This window comes from Nematolebias whitei, chromosome 14 (assembly GCF_014905685.2).
Source record: "Nematolebias whitei isolate Nwh7 chromosome 14, NemWhi1, whole genome shotgun sequence".
Classification (NCBI taxonomy): Eukaryota; Metazoa; Chordata; class Actinopteri; order Cyprinodontiformes; family Rivulidae; genus Nematolebias; species Nematolebias whitei.
In genome coordinates, this window is record NC_056511.1 from 19527683 (window position 1) to 19534545 (window position 6863).

Consider the following 6863-nt stretch of genomic DNA (forward strand, 5'->3'; position numbering starts at 1 on the left):
TACCCTGAGGCTGTTAGACTCATGAATCTCTAACTAGAATAATCACTGTGAAAAACCATATCATGTTGCTGCTGATCTGTTTCATGTTGCTGCTGATCTGTTTCAATGTTGATGTGTTCATGCGTGCACATCTGCTCACAGACTCATGTTCATGTTTGTGCTGATGTTCAATGTTTTATGTTATGAGTGCTTAGTGTATATTTAATTGATGTTTTTCTTAGTTCATATCTTAGATGTTATTACTGTTTTTCTTATACATTTTATTGTTGGATGTAACTGGGACCTTGTGTACATAATTTCGCTCCACCACATGTACCACATGAGGTGCGAATGACAATAAAGAAACTCTGACTCTGACTCTGACTCTGAAAAAGTTAGTTATCGATATTAAACACACCAACCTACACACAGATCTAACACATGCACAGATGTATTGGCTGAGGCTGTTAAACCTCCCAGGGATGACGATCTTGTACTAGAACCTAATTTAAAGACAGTCTCTACTTTAGCTGTCACAAAGTCAAAAGTCTCATTTAATTAGTTTGATATGCAGATGTTTGATCTTGTGTCAAAAGATCAAAATCATCCACTTCTCTAATATGGGGCACAAATTAAAACAACCACACAAACTTGAACACAAACATGTTTGACACAGCAGCATGGAAGAGGAACGCCCAGATTATTACCCACATCAACACAGTACACCCCCACCCCCCACACACACATAAGGCACAGTTGTCACAACTGACAAAGCTTGTTCATAAACAGACAGTGTACTAAATTTTCTGACCAGAAAACTCACTTTTGAACAATAAGTATACCTGATCCATCAATAGCAAGTTGACAAAAATATCAACAGCTTAACATTAAAGTTATAGAGGTCTTCAGTGAAATTAAGTTATCAGAATCTTGGCTGCAGTAGAAATTACTCATAACATGACCAGTTTGGTATATAGGCCAGATTATTTTCTCTACTGTAGGTAAGACAATGGATATTGAAAACAACTCTACCGAGCAGCACTTCAAAAACTCCAAACGTTCTTTGAAATTTACCAAAAATTTAGCTGCAAGATATGCACTCATTACAGCACCCATTTCATCATGATCCATAATTAAGTTTATATCCCTGCTTTTCTGTCTTACTCGTCCAGCTTCGGGGACACTCCTTCTATACCAACTTGGTATTCTGCTCTTTGCCTCCTTCACATTGACCGCAGGTTCCCCTGAGGCACTTGAACATATAATGTTGAAGAGAACTTGAACTTGAACATATATATACTTACATACTTGAACAAGAAAACTTGAACATACAGTATAATGTTCAAGAGCACTCTGTTGTTGTTATCTGCTCATTCATTTCCAACATATTGCTCGATTCACACTGCTCACAGCCACATCAGTTCGATCTTGGTGAAGTTTAGAAACTGATACATTTAAGTTTTGCAATTCATATGAAATATAATTTTTAAAAATCTAAAATCAGTTTTTGTTTTCAAGCAGTTATATCTTGTGCTCCAACAAACCAGCCACTAAGGAGCACAAGCCAGATTATTTCTTGTGCCGGTCCCAATCCTGGATAAATGGTGAAGATTGAGTCAGGAAGGGCATCTGATGTAAAACACTTTTGCCAAAACTAACATGCGAGTTTATCTAAGCAATACCATACCGGATCGGTCGAGGCCTAGGTTAACTATGACCTCCCACGGTGCTGCTGACAAAAAGGGTACCGGGAAAAATTGTCCTACTGTTATTCAAAGATCACAAAGAGGGAAACATGTCAGGAGACAGGGGGAGAAGAGGAAAGTCAAGAATGTAGGACTGGGGGTGGCAACTTTATATGCGAGGACAATAACAAGCAAAGGTAGAGAGCTGACTGACATGATGCAAAGAAGGAAGGTAGATGTTTTATGTGTCCAAGAGACCAAGAGGAAGGGCAGACAGTCTTGGAGCAGGGTTTAAACTGTTTCACCATGATGTGCACAGAAAGAAAAATGGAGTAGGAGTGGTCCTGGAGTAGGAGTTAAAAATAATTAAAAAAAAATTAAAAAAATGTAGTAGAGGTGAAAAGAGTGTCACATAGGTTTATGTATCTGAAGGTAGAAGTTCTGATGCTCAATGTTGTCAGTGGTTATGCTCCACAGGTTAGATGTGATGTAGAGGAGAAAGATAAATTTGGGAAGGATCTGGATGAAGTGATAGAGTATTCCCAATGAGGAGAGAGTGGTGATCAGAGCAGACCTGAATGGACATGTTGGAGAAGGAAAAAGACGGAAAGAGGGAGTGTTGGGATAGGTTGTTGTTAAAGAACAAAACCAGAAAGGACAGTTGGTGAGAGAGAATGGAAATGGCTGTAGTCAACATCCAACATTTTTCTGTCAGGTCATCTGGACAAGTTCTTTTTTTGTGCTGAAACGTTTTGCCTTCGATCCGGAAGGCTTCATCAGTCAAGGAAACACACAACAAAACCGATTCTTCCTCCAACAGCTTATTCCAAAGTGGAACAAACCAGTTCTGCTTGTGATTACATGGTCTCTTTGGTGTGTCTTGTGGACAGAGAAAATATAAGGAAACCTAGTGGTGGAAAAGTGAAGTGTAAGAAGCTATTCAAAAAAAGAGGTTAGTCAAGAATAAATATGACAGGAGGACAGAATACAGGAGACAGGAATATAAAGACATGCAATGTAGAGAAAGAGGGAGGTGGCAAAGGCAAAGCAGAAGGCATATGATGAGTTGTATGGGAGGCTGGACACTAAAGAGGGTGAGAAGGACTTGTGCTGATTGACAAGACAAAGGGATCAGGCTGGAAAGGATGTGCAACAGGTGAGGATTGTTAAAGATAGAGATAGTAATGTTCCATCAAGTGAGGAGACCATGACGAGAAGACGGAATGAGTACTTTGAGGAACTAATGAATGAAGATAATGAAAGAAAAAGAAGAGTAAAAGTCATAGAAACTGTTGACAAGGAAGTAGGAAAGATTAGTGAGGGTGAAGTTCAGAAAGCTCTGAATAGAATGAAGAAGGGGAAGGCAGTAGGACCTGATGACATACCTGTGGAGGTTTTGAAATATGTTGGAGAGATGGAAGTGAGGTTTTTGACTCACATATTCAATGACATATTTGAGAGTGAGAAAATTCCTGAGGAATGGAGAAATGTGCTGGTGCCCATTTTTAAGAACAAGTGTGATGTACAGAGTTGTAGCAACTATAGAGGAATTAAGTTGATGAGTCACACAATGATAATCTGGGAGAGAGTCGTGGAAGCTAGACTTAGATGAGGTGACTGTGGGCAGCAGTATGGTTTCATGCTGAGAAAGAGCACTACAGGTGCCACGTTTGCTTTGAGGATGATGATGGAGAAGTACAGAGAGGGTCAGAAAGAACTCGATTGTGTCTTTTTGGATTTAGAAAAAGCATATGACAGAGTGCCACAGAAGGAGGTGTGGTATTGCATGAAGAAATCTGGAGTGGCATAGAAGTATGTTAGACTAGTACAGGACATGTATGAGAAATGCAGGACAGTGTTGAGATCTGCTGCAGTGGAGGCGCAAAGTGGAGGTGGGATTGCATCAAGGATCAGCTCTGAGCCCCTTCTTCTTTGCTCTGGTGATAGACAGACTATCATATGAGGTCAAGCAGGAATCCCCATGGAATAAGATGTTTGCAGATGGCATTGTGATCTGTGGTGAGAACAGGGAACAGGTGGAAAATAGCTTTGAGAGGTGGAGTTATGCACTTGAAAGAAGAGGAGTGAAAGTCTGCCATAGTAATCCAGAGTACATATTTGTGAATGAGGAGACCAGTGAAACAGTGAGGCTACAAGGAGCAGAGGTCACAAAGGGGCATGACTTCAAGCACTTAGGGTCCACTGTCCAGAAAAATTGTAGAGTGTGTTAAAGAGTTGGAAAAGAGCGTCCAGGCAGGATGGAGTGGATGGCAAAAAGTTTCAGGAGTAATTTGTGAAAAAATAGTGTGGTCAAAGGCAATGTTTAAAAGACAGTGGTGAGACCAGCTATGTTGTAAAATTGACTGAGTTGTGGCAATTTTTGAGTTGGCTAATATCAGTTAGATGTGGAAGCCATCTTGAATCAGGTTGGCTACAAAAAAAAAAATCAGTTGTAGATGTCCATCTTATAATAACTGGTACTTGCAGAGAGTTTCAATAAAATCATTATAACATTGCGTGCATTTCATGGCTGTGGGCAATAAATGTGTGTAAAACTTCATAATTTGTTTCAAACTTTTTCCTGCATCAAACTAGCGACCCAGTGACAACACTTAAGTTCTGCAATTTGTGTATGACACCTTACAGCGTAGGAAACTAGTGCAAAATCAGCAAAAATCAAGCAAAAATCACGCAAAAGGTTGGGAACTGATCGATGGAGATAAATAAGATGCAAATGATTTTCTTAAAGTTTAAACGAAACTAATCACATCTGGATGTCTCCACAGAACTGTCAACCACGTCTCATTCGTCCACTTGTTTCATGCATACATAGGAGTACATTTACCGTATGGTAGAAACCCATCAAAAGGTGCCTATTTGCCTACAGTGTTTTCCTGCACACATCACAAGGTTGAGTGCACAGACCAGAGACAGACAAGAATACAAAAAAAGAAAGACTAATGTAGTAGATTGAAGGTATGGGTATGAGAAATATAGTTCACCTTTTGTCAAGGAAAAAGATGGCAGGGTGTGAGTTATGCGAGTAGGTAAGCTCTGGCACATTGTGGGGATAGCAGGAAGGTTGACAACAAGTGACAGAAAGAAAGATTGACTTACAGCAAGTCCTTAACTGATGATACGACAGCAAGTTTCAGTGCTCTTTCCTCGAGAAGGAGACACATCTGTCAACAGAACCTGGCATTGCCAAAGCAAAAGCCCTCACAGAGAGTCCAGAGAGACAGAAAGAAGATGGGTGTGTGTAAGGATAAACTGAATGAGGGTGGGGGGATTAGGATCAGACTAGTGCATGGATGTGAGTGCATGCAGGAGGGAAAGCGACTAAGATGGAAAGAGAGATGCAGGGAGTTGATGCAAGCTGAATGGCTGCTCTGAAAATGGGAGGGTACCGGATTGTCCAATGGTGTAAGAGATGAGCCGAGCGAAGAGGAGATAGCAACAAAGAAGATTTAATTTAATTTTTTTTAAATCTGCTCACACTCTCTTCTTTCTCTTGTATTTGTTTGTAATTTAAGGAAACTGAGAAAAAAAATCCTATTTGTCAAAATAAAAATAAGCAAAGATTACATGAGGACTGTCCCCAAAACCCTAAATCATTTTCTTTGTCTTGTAGGTGCAGGGAGGCTGACACTGGGAACAGGAATGATAAATCATCAAATCCTACTGGGAACTGGTATGGTATGGTATAAAGTTTATTCATTTTAAAAATGTACAAAACAATTCCATAACAATATAAAGAAAGATACAAAAGATTTAAAATGAAAGGCAGCAGAAAGAAGAAAAAATCTTATTATATCTGCCCCTTTTTTTCAAACAATTATTTCAATCATAATAATTTTCCACTTTAAGAACTTTAAGAACTGATTGCTCTGAAGAGTGACATGTGGAGGTAAAAGGTTGTGCAAAGGCAGATGAAACACACAACACAACAGATGTGAGGTTAAAAGAAAGTCACATGGGTTTAGGATCTTACTAAATTTAAAAGGTGATTTTTTTTAAAAGCTCTTAAAATGCAGATCTAAAAATACAACATGAAATGGTAATATCATTTAGAAGGGAGGTCAATGTTGTTTTCATGTGTGAGACATGAGCACTGTCCTCCTTCCATGTGTGTGTGTGTGCGTGTGTAGAATGCCTGCATGCACATCATGTGGGGGTGGGGAGCAGACTATCTTTTCATGATTTGCAGCAGGAGCACCGTGTTGCCATGGAGACTACATCCAGTGCAGCAGGAATCATAGATGGATGCTCTCCCTTTCCCCGTAAAAAAAGTCCAGTCCAGCACTCGTCCCTGATCTGCAGTTCACACACGCACGCGCAAACACACATACGCTCACAACTGGTCCTGGTAAATGTGTAAACAAAATGTTGCTCAATTATAAAAAAAATAAAATAAAAATCTCTGACTAAGCATGCAGAGAAGGTCTTTCCATGGCCTCATCACAAAGGCACAGATATCTCAGGGCATGTCATACATAATTAAACCAGCTGTGTTTAGCTAATGCTCTGTTAATATAAATTTATCACACAAAGAGAAGCACTTTAGAAAAGTCGCTTCCGCTAGAAACCAATCATCACAGGCTGATTGTAATTACAGCTCGGTGGAACGTGCATGTCCTGCATATGAATGCACTGATGTGGCTGGAGCAGCTGAGGCGATGTAAACACTCTATCCAACCATGAATTCTGATGAATACTTCACTTGCAGGTGTTCCATAACCAATGCAGCAGGCTGAAGAAAATAGATGGGACACTCTACATCAAGTTGAAAATGTTTTGCCACTTTTCAGCCGCCCTACTACTCAAATAGTTTGTACTCAAAGCCTTTCATTTGATGTGTTATTTGAATTGTGCTCACGATGTCTACGATAGATAGATAGATAGATAGATAGATAGATAGATAGATAGATAGATAGATAGATAGATAGATAGATAGATAGATAGATAGATAGATAGATAGATAGATAGATAGATAGATAGATAGATAGATAGATAGATAGATAGATAGATAGATAGATAGATAGATAGATAGATAGATAGATAGATAGATAGATAGATAGATAGATAGATAGATAGATAGATAGATAGATAGATAGATAGATAGATAGATAGATAGATAGATAGATAGATAGATAGATAGATAGATAGATAGATAGATAGATAGATAGATAGATAGATAGA

At 39.1% G+C, this 6863-nt stretch overlaps 2 protein-coding genes across 3 annotated transcripts in view; both read right to left on the reverse strand.

Annotated features, from left to right (window-relative positions):
* Positions 1 to 4844, reverse strand: part of trim3b (tripartite motif containing 3b) — a 52411-nt gene extending 47567 nt beyond the window's left edge. The window contains exon 1 of the mRNA XM_037687957.1: positions 4782 to 4844. The gene's annotated coding sequence lies outside the window, so the exon portion shown is untranslated. The remainder of the gene's footprint in view (positions 1 to 4781) is intronic.
* smad9 (SMAD family member 9) overlaps positions 1 to 6863 on the reverse strand; it is a 937424-nt gene that overhangs the window by 473567 nt on the left and 456994 nt on the right. The gene's annotated exons all lie outside the window — the stretch shown is intronic.